The sequence below is a fragment of the Fukomys damarensis genome, unplaced genomic scaffold (genome assembly GCF_012274545.1).
Source record: "Fukomys damarensis isolate Sample0158 unplaced genomic scaffold, DMR_v1.0_HiC HiC_scaffold_38, whole genome shotgun sequence".
Classification (NCBI taxonomy): domain Eukaryota; kingdom Metazoa; phylum Chordata; class Mammalia; order Rodentia; family Bathyergidae; genus Fukomys; species Fukomys damarensis.
This window is the reverse complement of record NW_022900950.1, coordinates 67744247-67761644: the sequence shown is the minus strand read 5'-3', so window position 1 is coordinate 67761644 and position 17398 is coordinate 67744247. Positions and strand designations below refer to the sequence as shown.

The following is a 17398-nucleotide window of genomic DNA, read 5'->3' as shown; positions in this document are numbered from 1 at the left end:
AAAAGCAGGCAAAACTAAATTAGTGTTGAGGGTGCTTAGAAGTGGTAAAACTGTAAAGAAAAGCAAAGATTTCCCCCCTCTAGCACTGGCATTGAATCCAGGGCCTTTGCATTGAACTGTATCTCCAGTCCTTCTTTTTTTTTTTTGTTTTGGTTTGTTTTATTTTGAGACAGGGTTTCACTATGTTGCTTAGGCTAGACTAAAACTTGTGATCCTTCTGCCTTATCTTCCCAGAGTGCTGGGATTACAGGAAATTATTTTCTCAAGTCAGGACATGGATTATCTGTTGCTGGGGAGGGAGTAGAAATGTTTTGGAGGAGGTCAGAGGGAACCCCCTGAAGGCAAGGCAGCGATCTCTTTGCTGACATTACGGTGGTCGCTTGAATTTTGTTTTGTGATAAATTATTAATCTGAACATGTATGCTCCTTGAAGTTTTCTCTGTAAATATGTCATTCTCTTGTCACTGAATAAAAAACCTCCAGGTATCTGTAATTTAAAGGAGGAGGGGTTTATTCTGACTCACGCTTTTAAAAGTCTATAGGAGGCCAGTTTCAAGGGACGGCGGAAGGGGGAACACAGCAAAGCTGCTCACCTCATGGATGCTGGGAAGCAGAAAGTAAAGGGAAAAGCTATGAAGGGAAAAACACTCACAAATCATGCCCCCAGTGGGCCACCTTTACACCTTGCCTTCTCACAGAAAATCAGCTATAACACCTCCATAATCACTTTCCCAAATCCCTGCCTAAGACAGCATGAGGCTTCGGGGGACATAAACCATAGCATTCTACCCCTGGCCCTAAAAGGTTCATGCACTTTTTTTTTTTGGTACCGGGGATTGAACTCGGATCCTTGCGCTTGCAAGGCAGGCCACCGAACCGCTGAGCTAAATCCCTGGCCCTCATGTGCATTTTTTAATGCAAAATGAATTTAGTCCATTTTTAAGTTGCCAAAGTTTTTACAGTCTAAGCATTCATGAAAAGTCCAAGTGCAAAGTTTCCTGTGAGACTTAAGGCAAACTCTTAGCTGTGTTAAAAAAAAAAAAAAGTTAAACACTGTCGAAATACAATGGCATAGTGCCAATATTCCCATCCTAGAGGAGAGGGTAGAGGACTGGAAGCCAGTGGGACAAAAGCAAGACTGAAATTCAACAGAGCAAACACCAAATCCTGTAGCTCCATGTCCCAAGCCCAGGACAAACTGTGGCCTGATTTCTCCAGCACTGTTGGAGATTGCAGCTGTCATGGCTAGCTTTGCTCCTTCCTTATGGCTTTCCTTGGGCATTCCATGTGTGTGGCTTCTCAAATTTTCTGGGGGTCTCCACTGCACTTTAGGCTTCACTCTCACAGCTCCATGCACTGTCCTCTCACTGCCTCACTGCTGAGCCTCTCGGGTCTTCTTGTGATATCTAGGTGAAAGCCTTCTTGACTCCAGAACTCTTGTATTTTATATGCCTATAAAACCAGGACCATGTGGATAACCTCAAGGTCTGCCACCAGCTCTGCCAATAATCAGGCTTTTTATTTTTTTTAATCATGGCTACACTGGACCTGAGTGCCTGGATAGCTGAGCTCCAGGAAACTCTTTCCTAGCCAGCCTTGAATGGGATGAGTTCCCTGGGATTCTCTTCTCAAAACAGTCTTTCATTACAAATTAAAGACTTCCAAAGGGAGTCTTGCTGATTCCCTAGGATGCCCTCAAAACATACTTTCTATTTTCCTGATGTAAAGTACTTGGTTTCTCTTTAAAGCTAATGTTTTAGTAACTAATCTCTCCTGAGCCAAAGCTTTTCAGGCCACAAATTTTCAGGAGCTTCCTCTCTGGTGAAACTCAAATTTTTTTAGATTACCCAGCTGTACTATCTGCTTTAAAGTCTTCATGTAGAGTTGGCTAACAGCTGCTGACAATATCCATGCCACAGTTTCAACACTGGTCTACCTTGAAATTTCCCCTGCCTGATTAATTACTCCATTGTCCTTAATCTTTCACTTCCACAAAGTCTTAGGACATAAGGAAAATGTACATAAATTTTCTGCCACAGCATAACACACATGGCCTGGAGTCTAACTGCGCTGGATCTTGCGGAATCCACGCCGCAGCTCCCGACTGGACAGCAGTCACCGCCTCCACAGCCTGATACCACGGGGCTCCTCTAGGCACAGGGACCCTCCTCGCATGCGGCCATGGCCGGGGATTCTCCGCATCCTGCCTGCCCGCAGCTCGTGGCGCTAGCCTGCCTGCTCCTGAGTTGTCACGCACTGCGGGGAGAGGTACTCTTGCATGGGAAAGGGCACTCCACCTGCCCGCCTGGGGAGCACTTGAAGACAGTGGCCCCGCGGGTCTGGCGTCCTGATCGCCAACCCCGAGCTCCGGGTGCCCCCGGGCCGCTCGCTTTGGCTAGACCTGCTGCGGGACCTGGTGATTCGCGTGCAGCCCGGAGACCAGCGCGAGGTGACTGTGCTGGACGTCCAGCCCCTGCACCACGGCGCGCTCTCCCCTCGCCACCTTACCTGCACTTTCGGGGCGCGCCAGGTCCGCTACACCCACTTCGGCTCTGGAAGCCCCAGGCTCGCCAGGGTGCGGCTCCAACTGCGATAGGAAGCCCCGGCCTACACGCGGGTGCTGCCCTTCGCCCTGGTGATGAAGGCAGTCTTGTCCCTGCTGGAGCTGGTGACGTGCCACAGGCCTCTGACTGTGCTAAGGTGCGGGGTTGGAGCCAGGCAGTCGACCGGAGCGTGTTGGGTTTTCCTGCCCCGGAGGCTGAGCTCGTGGCCACCCGCACGTGCCGGTTCACCCCACTTCCTCTCGAGAGCGCCCCCCTGCCCAAGTTCTGGCACCTGGTGGACGCCTTGGAGACCCCAGTCCCCAGGGCCAAGCCAGTGGCCTGTGAGGCTTTTATCCGGTCCGGCGTGCTATACCAACACACTGTGATACCACCTCCTCGCCCAGCAGAGACTATGTGCCCATGTTGGTGGAGCTGCTCCGGCCACCGGGGTGTCAGTGAAGGTACTAGCCAGGGAGTACTTCCAGCTGCCCATAAGGATTGGGAAAGGAGCCCCCAACACGGTGCCCAGGCCCAGCCTCGCGGCGCTGAGGATGCTGGAGGTTGATCAGTTTGTGCTAACGGCCTTGACCTCTGACGCACTGGCTGCAGAGGACAACGAGTCAGGCCCTGAGGAGCTGGTGTTCAGCATTCTTAATCGACCCGCAGCCCCACCAGGACACCAGAGTCAGCAGGGCTATGTGATCCCCTGGGCCCTCCAGTCTCCACGCGAAGAGAGCTTCGGGAGCTCAGAATTGCTTATCGGCCACCCGCGGTGAGCTCCCTGGGAAAACTCGTCTTCCAGCTGGAGCTGGAGGTGATGGACGGCGCCGCCTCAGATCCTTTCGCCTTCAAGGTAGTAGTGAAGCCCTAGAATGCCCTGGCTCTGGTGGCTAGCTCTAACACAGGACTACTGCTAGCTCTAACACAGGACTACTGCTTTTTGAAGGTCAATCCAAGGCTCTGTCCAGTGCCCATAACCTTCCAATCAGTGACAAAGATAGTCTGGAGGAGGTGAAAATCGTTGCAGTCGGGGGCTTGAGACATGGGCAGCTGGTGGTTCTTGGGGCACCTACTGGTTGCCAGTATTTCACTGCTGCAGACCTGGCAGCAGGGCGAGTGGTGTACTAGCATGATGGCAGTGACACCAACAATGACAACATCGTCTTTCAGATGGAGGATGGGCACCACTATGTAGAGTACCTCCTCCCCGTCACCATCGTACCTGTGGACGATGAACCCCCCGTAGTCATTGTCAACACAGGGCTTTCACTGACCCAAAGGCAGGTGGCCCAGATCTCTCCCTTTGTCCTGAGTGCTACAGATAACAATTCTGACTACTCAGCCATCCACTTTGTGCTAGAGGATCAATCCCTGTACGGAAATGAGGGAGAGTGGCATCTGGCCTCTGGTTCCTGCCACTCAGGCCAGCACCTGGAAGACATGCTGCTGAGGCAGGCTGAACCACCCCTGTCCCCTCTAAATAGTGACTGGCATTATGTGGAAAAGAAGTACTCTATGAGATGGTGGTGACTGAGTGGCTGCAGAGAGACATCATGGAAGGAAGACTCTTCTACCTCCATCTTGGCCCACACAGCCCTCAGTTTGTGGTGGCCCACCTATCCTTCCAGGTGGAGGATGACCATGACGCACCCAATCTATCCAACCAGCACTACTTCACCCTCCAGGTCCACCCAGCAGATATGCTGAGTCCAGAGCTGGATCATGGAACTACTCTACAAATGACTGTGCATGAGTACCAGCTCACTCAATTCCAGAAGAAATTCCTCCAATATGTTGACCAGGACTCAGATGACCAGACCTGTGGTACACCTTACTGACACCCCCAATGGACACAGATAGCAACCACCAAGTCCAGGCTGGAGAAATTGTGCTCACTGATTCACCAGACCTACCCATCACGCACTTCACCCAGGCCCAGGTAAATCACCACAAGATTGCTTACCAGCCCCCACACAAGAAGCTGGGTATTATACCTTGGGTTGTACAGTTCACCTACCAGGTGCAAGATGCTATAGGCAATAGTGCACTAGGCAAGTTCACAGTATTGCTGCAGCCTGTGGATAACCAGCCTCCAGAAGTCATCAACAACGACTTCACCATCTCAGAGGGAGACAACTTTATCCTCAGTACTAATGAGCTACATGTTATAGACCCTGACACAGACATTGACCAACTTGTCTTCGTATTAATCCGGGGTCCCCAACATGGTTACTTGCAATACTTTAAAAAGTGTATGATTCCAGGGGACTCTTTCACATGAGCGGATATTATTAATGGGAGTCTCTCTTACCAGCACAACAAAGACTGGGCTACCAGTGAAATCTTCCATCTGGAGGTAAGTGACGGGATGCACCATATACCCATCACTGTGAAGATTTCTGTGCATCCCACTATGGCTGACAAAAGTCCCAAGATCTCTACCACAGATAGTCCATCATTGGATATTTCCATAGATATGCTAGAGAATAGAGCCACTGAATTCACCATAGGTGCTACTTATGGCAGAAAGGACATAAATGACTTGATGCTGTCTTACATTGTGGAAAAGAGCCCCAAACTGGGCACTATTCTGGTGAATGATTTGCCCAAAGAAAGATTCACCCAAGAAGATCTCAACAGTGGGGCAGTAACCTATGTCTACACTGGAGGTGAAGTTGGTTTCCACAAGCAGCATGATGCTTTCAGCCTCATCCTCTCTGAGGATTCTTATTCACTGGGTAACAGGAGACAGCAAAATGAAGAAGGTTCAGGTGCAAGTGACTGTGCTGCTGGTGGACAATGACATTCACAAGGTCTTAATGGGAGAGTCCTTTATTGTCTGCAAAGGTGAAAAGAGCCCCTTGACCTTACAGCATCTCAACATTGAAGATGCAGACACTCCTAATGATGAAATCCTATGCACAGTGACTGGGCAGCCAACCTCTGGCTACCTGGAGAACATTGCACCAGCTCCTGGTTGAGAAGTATCTCAGGCTGATAAAGCCATCAGTTCCTTCTACATCAAGGTTATCCGAGAGGGACATATCAATTACGTACAGAGTATCCACAAGCAGGTAGAACCACAAGCAGATCAATTCACATTCCATTGCTCTGATGGCATCAATTTCTCCCCAAATGTCTTCTTCCCTATCATCATCTTACCTACCAATGATGAGAAGCCTGAGCTTTTTGTCCATGAGTTTCTGGTATTAGAAGGGATGAGCCTGGTCATAGATACCCCACTGCTCAATGGAGCAGATGCTGACCTGCCACCAAATCAACTTCACTTTCAGCTCACAGCCCTCCCTCGCCATGGACAAATCATACAGCAGCTGACCACAGGTGACCAGCCTGTCCACAGTTTTACCTTACAGGAGATCCAGGAGGCATCCACCATTGTGTATGAGCATGATGACTCAGACCGCCGAGGACAGTTTTGAGGTCTGGCTGAGCGACAGCAAGCACACGGCCCACTAAAGGTACAGATGGTGGTGATCCCAGTGAATGATCAAACCCCTCAGCTGACCATCAACAGTGGGCTGGAAATAGAGACTGGACACTCTAAAGTTATCACAAATTGGGTTCTCAAGGCTACAGATCTTGACTCAGATGATAAGAGCCTCAGTTTTGTCATCCATTCTGGGCCTCAACAAGGGCTTCTACAGCGACTGAGAAAACCATCTCACTTCGGGAATGAATTTTACCCAGGATGAAATTGACAGAGGCCTCATCTGTTATACCCTCACAGGCCAAGAAGGAGTTGTCGATCATACCAAGTTTGATGTAACTGATGGGGTCAATCCTATAACAGACCAATACTTCTATATCGCTATTGGCAGCTTAAACAGGGTCTTTCTTGGAGTAGTCAGCAAAGGGATCACCTTGATGGAAGGGGACAAAATGACTCACCAATGAACGGCTTAACACAAGTGACACCCACAGCCCTAGTGAACAACTTCACTTCAGCATTACCCAGGCTCCTGGCCTGGGCCACTTGGAATGTTCCCACCAGCCTGGGGAGTCTATTGCCTCTTTCACTGAGCGTCAATTGGCTAGCAAGAAAATATACTATGTACATATTTCAAATGATGAGATAAAGAGGGATAAGTTTGAGCTCAGAGTGTCTGGTGGTCATGGCTCTGTTTTTAGGACCTTCAGGATCTTCATCAGGGATGTAGACAACAGGAAACCTATCTTGACCCTCCATAAACTAACACTGCAGAGAGGGGACAGCAAATTGTCCTTTTGAGTTGACAGTGAAAGACAAGGATATGCCAGATGGTTTTATTCTCTTTACAATCACTGAGGTCCCTGTCCATGGTAGGATTTTATATAATAATAGCAATTCTGTGACAACTTTCACCAAGCAAGACCTAGATGAACACCTGATTAGCTACTGGCATGATGGCAGTGGGAGCACTGAAGACAGTTTCTCCTTGACAGTGACAGATGACATGGACAATAATTTCTATGTCTTCCTGGACACTGCCCTGGAGACACACACACCTCAGGTAATGAGGATCCAGATAACCTCTGCTGACAACAAGGTTCCCCACATTGCCATTAACAGGGGTGCCCCAACCCTGCAGCGCCTTCACAATGGACTCGTGGGCTTCCTCATCACCAGTAAGTCTCTGAAGGCAGAAGATCAAGACAGTCCTCCCAGGCTCCTGAAGTACAAAGTGACCAAGGGACCAGAGCAGGGCTTCATTGTCAACACTGGCCTCGAAGAGGAGCGCACTCATGTGTTTACACAAGGTCAGTCTCATTCTTCCCTGATGCCCGTACCTCCTTCCTTCAGTGGAGAGCTCTCAGCTCTGTAAAACTATCCTCACCCCAGCCCATTTGCAGTAAGATCTGCTTCTTATAAACTATGGTAGAATAAAAACAACAACAAAAAAGGCAACAACAAATCTTTTTTTCAGCTGTTTCATCATCACCATGCTCATCTAACAAGAACCCGTAGATACTTAATAAAGCTTGTGATTTTCCCTTAAATCTGCAAAACAACAGGAGGGAAGCCTCAGCCTCTGAAATACTGGATGATTGCATTATTTCTATAATATCAATTTGATTTTGAATTTTACAAATGACCTCTAGAAGTTCTTTGTATATTTTGTTAGTGTTTAGATATTTAAAGGTGCTTGCTATCTAGAGTCTGGCTATAAATGATTATACCACACATTTTTAGCTATACTCCTCAAATGTAACTTCCATGTCTAAAAAGAAGCATAGAACTAAGTTTGCCTGTGTGTGAAAGACTATATTTTAAAGATAATTTCCTGTTATATGTTATACTTGTGTTACTACTAACAATGAACTAAAGGCAGGTCCCTCTGCTTTCCCAAGTGATGTGGCCTGATATATTCTGGCTGCTCCTTATGTTGTCTTACAACTTCTTTAAATTGCTCTGTGCATGATACATAAAGAGATGCAGAAAAATTCTCACATATAATACAGGTAAGATAGATGTAATCTCAGTGTAATACCTGCAGGGGGTGTTTAAAAAATGGCAGTTTACATTTTCAGAATTGCTTCTAAAGCAAATAAAATTATTTATGGTACTAGAAGAATTGTTCTCATTAATTTCCCCCAAACAAATTGTCTTTGGAATTCTAATAATTACCAATAAAATATAATTACACATATAAGGAATAAATCCTCAAAGCACTGAGAATCAGCAATAGATTTTTTTAAAATTCGTGGTTTTATTTTCACTTTCTTTTTCCTCAATATGTAGCAGTAACTCATTTTAATTCATTTTGACGAGATGTTAATAGGCATCTCTCATTATGGCAAATTCTATGCTTGTACGGAAAGCTTAACACAAGAGAGTGCTTAACACAAGCTTAACACAAAGCTGTCCGTAGAGAACCAGGATCCTGTAAAGCATGTACAGCCATACTGCTCCCCTTGTCATACATTATCTTAGAGAACGTGAACCTAGTATCACAATCAAAAGTTCTCTGTGAAGTTTTATTTTTGCCATTGCAACTTTAGGAAGCAGATAGATTCATGCTCATTTCATCGTTATGTTAAATTTTATTTATTGCAGTATTTCCATGCATGATTAAAGCCCAAAAGTGGTTAATATCCTTATTTTTTGCAGACTTTTTGTGTGATGTTTGCTCTTTTTTATTTTTTTTTTTTTTTTTTTTTTTTTTTTTTTGCAGCTGACATTGATGAAATGCAGATCTGCTATGTCTTGAAGCAGGGCAGCAATGCAACAAGGGATGTCTTCTATTTCTCTGTGGAAGACAGTGGTAAGTCAAGAGTAAAATCCTAAAAAAGACTCGTGGTGAGTTAAAATCAATACAAAACTGAAAAAAAAATCCCTTAAAATATACTCATGTAACCTTGAAGAAGTTACTTCATCCCCTTTGTTACTCATTGCTCCATTTATGAAAAACTCATCCTCATACCTGATTCAAAGGAGTCCCTAAGTGGATTATGTGAGATAATATTGTTAATGACATGGAGTAGGTGCTCACTGACAGTTACAGTCTTCTGATGAGGCTAACTATGAACTCTGAGCCATAAACATCTACAAACTCTGAGCCAAATAAACTTCTTCTCTTGTAAATTGTGGTTGTTGGGTATAAGTGTCTCAGCAATGAGAAAGTAACTAAGACACTAGTCAAGGTCTATTGTAATACCATATCCATTTTAGGATTGTTTTATACATTTTTATAAAGAGATACATCAGAATTTTGATAGAAATTACACAGAGTCATAGATCACATTAAGTAGCATGAACATTTGAACAATATTTTTCTTTCAATCTGTGAATACAGGATACACAAATCAATGAACATGACAACTCATATTAAAATGAAGAAAATTTCTTTCTGGATTTTTATCAGTACATGTTCACTGTATTTTAAATTATTTCATCTTCTCAGAAAAGAAATCCATATTTCTCCTGGATATACACCTAGGAGTTAGAACCTTCCCTGAAGTTTTGAGAGCTCAGGACTTCTTTTTTTCTTTTTTTTTTTTTTTTTTGGTACCAGGGATAGAACTCTGGACCTTGTGCTTGCAAGGCAGAGGATTTCTTAATATTTACTCTCATTGCTATCTTGAAAACCCCTTTTTTCCATGGAAAGAGTAAGACTGAGTGGCAATTGATAGGAATGCAATTAAATTTCTTTTGAAAACGCATTTAGTCTTGGCATTTTCTAAGTATGCGTGAATCGCTTATTTCAAGTTTATAATTATTACAAGGTAAAAATTTTGGGTGCAATGCACTATAAGAGTTCAGTAATCAAATGTTGTGATCTGTTCCTTTATAAGACTTCATCACTTCTTTAATACTTATTCTAAGTAAAACTTCTCATTTAATACAATGGCTGGATCCATGAGCTAGATATTGTGTAAAACTCAGAAAATATGACACATATTTCCTGAGCAGATTTTACTTTTATATTAGTACAGGTGCTTATGTTATGAAAGAGAATATGAGATTCATAGGGAATTTTTAATATGTCTCTGAGACTTCAAAGCTCATAACCTCTAGCCATGCTCCAGGCCGTGGTCTTTGTGCCTCCTCAAGACAGTTTCACTCTTAAATGCCCTGAGGGGTGCATTGGGGTAGTTGGAGAGACACTGATAGAATTTTTCTTCATATGGTCTTGATATGAGTTCAAAATATTCTAAGTGCTACTTTCTGAATAGAGTCCTACAAAACCAGCAGATAAAAGGTGTTGCAATAAAAGAAAAAAACTTATATTTAAATAACTGAAAAAATAATAATTTCAGCAAACTCATAGTTTCTCTGACAACTGTTCTCACAACCCTTGCTCGAAATGAAAGATCTAGGACTACCTGTCACAACCTTCAAATTGTAGCTCTGTCAGTGGGACTCTTTCTCTTTTATCCAAAAAATTAAATTGTAAAGTGATTAAAAACCACTTAGAAACCATCCTTCATTTTAACACAAGGACTCTCTTTAGGTACAAAACATTGTAATTTTATTAACCACGAAATATATTTTTACACAGACACAGTGCTTTTTGTCTCACGTTCTAATGTAGAACTGTGTTGGTTGGTCTTGTTAATGCTGTGTCCTAACTGTTATGAGAAACTGGGCTGTTTTCTCATAAAATGGCTTCACGATGGCAGGTATATTTCCTGTGATTAACTAGGCATGAAAAGGTGATATGTTTTTACATAATTTCATCTTTCACACTTTCAATTGATGTTCCTCCTGCTCCAATTTTTCTCTCTTTTGAATTCATTTGTTAGGGAAAAAAAGTACTGTGTGTGTTTGTGTGTGTGTGGGTTTATGTGTGTGCATGGTGCATTTAATGGAAAGCAAACACAACTACAAGATTGGTGTGTTAACCTTCTGTTACTGTTGCAAAGTACTTGAGATAATCAGTTTAAAAGAAGGAAAGATTTATGTGGATCATGCTTTCAGAGATTTCAGTCCATGATCCCCCAGAGCTTGTGGAAGGTGACTGAATTATAAAAATGCTGCAATTGGTTGGGAGGGGAGACCTGGTCTGCAGGCAGGTTTGCAGGCAGGTCTCTGCAGCTTGCCATGAAAGGGTATATCTCCCTCCCATATTTCTCCCTTTACTGTCTGCTTCCTGGACACTGTGTGGTGAGCAGCATTCTTTGCATTATACCCTTTGCCATGCTGTCCTGCCTTGCAGCTAGCTGACTATGGAATGAAACTGTGAGCCAAAATAAACTCTTCCTTTAAACTGTGGATGACCAGTATTGTGTCAGAGAAATGAAAAAGTGATTAAGACAATAAATGCATGCACATATCAGAGAGGTGGGATGCGGAGTGATCTTCATCTTGCTATCTTGCTAGTGTGCACTACAACAGTTCTTCCCTGGCTTTGACTAACACATGGCCCACGTTGTGAACCATCCATCTACCCATGGAAAGATCCACAAGGCAGGAGAATGATGGAAAGCTCCAGAAGCAAAGGGAAGCCCATAGCAAGGCTATTAGGGCTCTTAGTTACACAGTCACAGAAAACCAAATCTGCCAAAATGTCAATAAATTTTAAGCAGATTTTCCCTTAGTTCAGTCTTCAGATATATGAATGCAGTCCAAATAAGAGCTTCATTTTGTCTTTTGATACCACGAGCCAAGGTTCTAGCTAAGCCATGCCTTGATCTGTATCCATTAAAGCTGGGAGATAACAAATTTGTGCTTTTTCAGCTTCAATGGTTTGGAAATTTTTATTTATCTTATTTTTTATTTTATTTTATTTTATTTATTTTTGGTGCTAGGGATCAAACTTGGGACCTTGTGCTTGTGAGGCTGGTGGTAACACCACTGAGCTAAATCCCTGGCCCTGGTTGTAGAAATTTTAATATGGCAACAGAAAATGAATAGAGAAATGACTCTGTAATAATTATTTCTGAACTATTTGTATTTTAGTTTTGCCCTATTCTGCCAAATACAAACAATAAAGTCTTTTGTTTGCTAGACGCTACAATCACTCAAATAGCTTTTTTTTCCTCTAAGATTCCCATGCCACTATTGGGAGCAGGTAGTTGATAGTTGGGCATGGTGACACATACCTGTAATCCCAGCCCTCTGGAAGGTTGAGGCAGGAGGATCAGAAGTTTAAGCCCAGCATCCACAACTTAGTGATTTAGCAAGACCTTGCCTTGAAATAAAAAATAAAAAAGGACTGAAGATACAGCTCAGTGTAAAGGCCTTGAGTTCAGTGTTCAGTACTTAAAAAGGGTCACATGACAAAGCATGTATAATCTTTACCTCAACCTTCCCAACACATAAGACTCAGAAAGCCTGAATGGGATCTATTCCTGTATTCCATTTCATTTGCCAGCTCTTTTTCTATGGTTTATTCTGGCTTTTAAGAACTTTTATGTATTGTTCTTTTCTTTTAAGGCAGGAAAAGCCCCTCTGAATGAATAATTACTTTAAAGTTTTTGTCTTTGGGACACAATAGAAAAACCAAATAAACAGGGTGTAACTAGCACAAAATGATGAGATGCTACACATGACTGGGGGCCTGTGCAGAAATACAAAACACAGAAAAATCTTTTGAACTGTTAGTTCTTCAGAGATTACAAAGTGTTGCTCCAGGAACAGGTCCATTGAAGTGAAAAGAATAATAATATTGCATTACAGCACACAATTCCATTGAGTACATAACTGATTCTTTTATATGAAAGCTATTGCTTTCTTCATCTCTCTCTCTTCCTCCATTTTATTGGAGCCATCTGTCTCAAGTCTTTGAATGTCTGAACATTATATTGTTGGCCTTCTGTGATGTCTTTCCACTAAGTCCCCATTGAATTCATAGGAAACCAAAAGTCCCTATGAACCAAAAGTCCCACAGAATTCTCTGCAACTGGATCTGGTGCGGATCTAACTTACAGCGGTGATGGACAATCTCCAGCTGATGGTTCATTCATTGCAGTTTATCAGCTATGCCTGGTTAAACCAACTGTAGGAAAATACAGCATTCAATTCAGCTAGTCCTAGGCACAAGCTGCTGAATGTGAAAGGACTTCCACAGTCCCTCCTCCTGCTGTTCATTCATCCTGGCAAAGGAACTTTTATAGGATAGACAAATTATCTGATTTTTAGGAATACACTACTATCTTCAATTGGAAGCTAATTTCACATATCTTTCTAAGAGTCAATTCGGACTCTTAGTTGTAGAATCACCAAATGCGTGAACTAAATGGTGACTATACAATAGTATTTATGATTTAAAACAGCTGATATGACAAAAGTAATGATTAGCAACAAGGGTAGAGACCACATAACCAGTGTTTATGGAAAGCTCACCCTCTAGCTTCCTGTTTTGCCAAGCACAAACCTTGAGAGTAGATGTCATGGGTTGGTTTGCTCAATATGAACAGTCAATTGGTTTAACACATTTTCTGCAAAGCTTCCTCCCTTGATCCAGAAACATTCATTCGGAGACAACAGAAGATGTTAATCAGTGTACAAACAGAAACTTGATTCATAGCAAGTTACCTGGAGAAATTCTCACATCTGGCGCCACCGTGCCAAGTGTGTGGTGACCCATTTGTCAGGACTTTAATGCTCAGGTAGTTTTACTTTCAATGACAGACAAGGTGAGAGAAAGATTCGACCCTAGCTTTCTAAGTCCAGTACTCCAAGCTAAGGAAGAAATATTATGAAAGGAGATGAGGGTCTTAAATTGATCCATAAAGACCTATGTGTCAGAAAAAGTATTGTTGATAGGTATTAATAATGCCTGGAGATAATAGGAAATTTAAATCTGGTGAAGGTCTTGTTAATATTCTCAAGTTAATATTTCTCATTTCCTGAGCCAGCATTAGCATATTTAATTTTTACCAGGGAAAAGTAAGAATTTATGCAGCTAATGTAACCTTGTCAAGAGAAGCTCAGACAGAAAGGTGAAGAGCTGAGAAGGTTGTCTCATGAGGAAAATGAGCCAAAGGATAGAAGAATGTGGAATACGAATGTGACAAATCTTGGTTACCATGAGGTGTCAAAAGAGCTCTGATTCAACATCCTACAATTTCCACACCGATGAGGCAGTGTCCTAGTTACTTTTCTCATCGCTGAAACAAAATATCTGATACCCAAAGTTAAGGGGTAAAGGTTTATTCTAGCTTATAGTTTGTAGAGGTTTCAGTCCATAACTGGCTGGCTCCAAAGCAGGGCAGCATGCCAGAGGAGACTGGCAGAGGAGGAACAGTCCCTGGTGAGGTAGGCAGAAGAGGAACTGCAGTGAGTCTCCCTTTCCCTTTATAGTCCTTCCAGACTACAAGCCTATTGATTGTTGCCACCCATACCCAGGATGGGACTTCTGTCTTCAATAAGTCCATTCAGCCACACCCAGAACTATACTAACCCAATTAGTGGACTAATCCAGAATCTTACACCCAGCATCACACACCCATGATCCAGCCACCTCCCAAAAGCCCCATTTGTGAGTGCATGAAGCTTTGGGGGGTAAAGCTGGATAGAAACCATAACAGGCAACCCATGACCAATAGAATCCATTTAAGACTTTACAGTGAAAGTTGACAGATGTGAGGTCTTATACATTTTCTGGCTTAATTATGTTATCTTTGTTTTGTTATCTATATAAAAATATGAAATGAGCTCTATTTCATAAAACTAAGATTTGTAAACCACAGAATTGAAGTTCTAAAAATGAATCCTTAGCTCCAGAAAATACATTGTCACATCCTAACATTTTAATTAATGTTTCCAAGTGCATCATTTTTAAAACTCAAGTTTTCTTTAGAGGATACTGAATGGATATTAGGTATATTATACAAAACCAGTCCTTAGCTTTGTTTTGTATTTCTAATTCTTCCTAGTATTTTCCAGTAATTCTAAATGTTGGATCAATTTAATAAACATAGAAAACATTTTCCCCTTCTGTACATCATGTCTTTTGTGAAGAATTGGGTTTAAATTTTGATGAAAGATCTTTGAGCAAATTAGATAAGATCAAAAGCTTTGGGGGGTAAAGCTGGATAGAAACCATAACAGGCAACCCATGACCAATAGAATCCATTTAAGACTTTACAGTGAAAGTTGACAGATGTGAGGTCTTATACATTTTCTGGCTTAATTATGTTATCTTTGTTTTGTTATCTATATAAAAATATGAAATGAGCTCTATTTCATAAAACTAAGATTTGTAAACCACAGAATTGAAGTTCTAAAAATGAATCCTTAGCTCCAGAAAATACATTGTCACATCCTAACATTTTAATTAATGTTTCCAAGTGCATCATTTTTAAAACTCAAGTTTTCTTTAGAGGATACTGAATGGATATTAGGTATATTATACAAAACCAGTCCTTAGCTTTGTTTTGTATTTCTAATTCTTCCTAGTATTTTCCAGTGATTCTAAATGTTGGATCAATTTAATAAACATAGAAAACATTTTCCCCTTCTGTACATCATGTCTTTTGTGAAGAATTGGGTTTAAATTTTGATGAAAGATCTTTGAGCAAATTAGATAAGATCAAAATTGTTCATCAGTTTCACTGAGAAAAAAAGAAAATCTCCCTCCATGGAGAATTTCTGCTGCAAAAGCTACAACATTGTTTCTTACTGGATTAAAACATTAAGACCAGCAAATAAGACAGGAAGACAGGGTGCGAACATGTAAATAATGATTAACTGTAACTAAGAAGTGAAATATTATGAGGTACTTATATCCAGAGAAGTTTCTTTTTTCTTTTTTTTTTTTTTTTTACCGGGGATTGAACTTGGGTCCTTGCACTTGCAAGGCAGGCCACCAAACTACTGAGCTAAACCCCTGGCCCATGAAGTTTCGTATGTTAGAGGATAAAAGGGCAGAAGGAAATAATAAGGTGACTGTATTAGTAGGAGTTCTTCAGAAAAACAGAAACAACCAATATGTAAATAGATGATAGAGAGGCTGGGGAGAATAGGTGTTAGCCGGCTCACAGTGTTGTACAAAGTAGACTATCACTATCTGCAGGGTAGACTGAAAATTCAGTTAAGAGTCACAGTTACAGTCTTGAGTCTAAAATGGGCTGGCCAGTCCGCAGGTGGGAGAGTCCAGCAGACTTTCTATATGCCATCCCGGGGCAGAATCCCTTCTACTCAGGCAAATTCCAATCTCTGCTCTCAAGACCTTCAACTAACAGGATAAGCATAGCTGACTTACAGAGGACCATCTGCTTTACTCAGAGCCCACTGGTCGTCCGAGGCTAATCACATCTACAGAGATTTTCACAGAAATGCCTGTTCTGGTGTTTCACCACACATCGCGAACCACAGCCTGGTCAGGTTGGCGAACACCTATCACAGGAACTGCTCTGTCAAAACTTCCACTGGTTTTGAAGGAAGGAGGGGGATATGAATGAAAAGACAATCAGGGTTAATCACTGCCTCCTTTTTCATGTTTCAGTATCAGGGAGGAATTTGTAAAGGCAAAGAAACGGTTCTAGAACAACGGATAGGCTCACTCGCTCTGCCCTAACACACCCTCTCTGCTTCTCCCTGATTATCTCACCACCTCCCAGAGCACTGGCTTCTCTCCTGTGGAGGCTGCAGACTTACTGTGAGCACTGCTGGGCTCCTAGCAGCTGCTCACACCTTCACTTATGGGACGGTCCTCTTCTTCTTCTAGGGACACTTGTCCCTCTGAGATCACACAGTTTTTGCATCTTCATCCACGAAAGATGCGGGTGTGAAGCATTACCTTAAGATTTTATCACAGATTTCCAGGCATCAACCAGGTTTGATTCCAGAGCTGTGGCAAAGACAAAAACAGATTGAGAAGCCTCTTTGTGGATGCTGGTTACTAAATAAATACTCTTTATATGTTAAATTTTAAAATTAGAGCACACAACAAATACTAATGTGTGTTTTAGAAACAAAGGACGAGAAAAGAGAAAGGAAGGAAGGAAGGAGTGAACGAGCGTGCATACGGAAGGAAAAACAAAGCAGATGAACCATAGATGTGGAAAGGGGAACGATGAAAGAAAAGAAAGTCTTTCAGCAAGAAAGGGAAAGACGGAGGGAGACCCCCATCCGCAGTAAACAGCCTCCTGTGGGCTGACTGCAGTCCTGCCTTTTACACTGAACTACAGGAGAGGAAAAAGAGTGAAGGAAAGACACAAAGGTCAAAAGCCCAGGTAACCTCCGTACAATTGCCCAGTCACATTTCCTTCTATACATGAATGCTTCTGATCACCGTATAATAATAGCATTCTAGGTCCAATAATGCAGCAGTATAATTCATAAAATCACAGATATAAATCTTCAAAAACTTTTCATTTCAATAAAAGAATACTTTAAGCTAACTCTCACTGACCGTGGCTGTGGGCAGTTATTTCAGCTCACGCTGCCACTGAACAGGATTCATATG

At 42.4% G+C, this 17398-nt stretch overlaps 1 pseudogene; it reads left to right on the top strand.

Moving 5' to 3' along the window:
• Positions 1-1071: 1071 nt before the first annotated feature.
• The window catches only part of LOC104853961, a 23024-nt pseudogene continuing 6697 nt past the window's right edge, over positions 1072-17398 (top strand).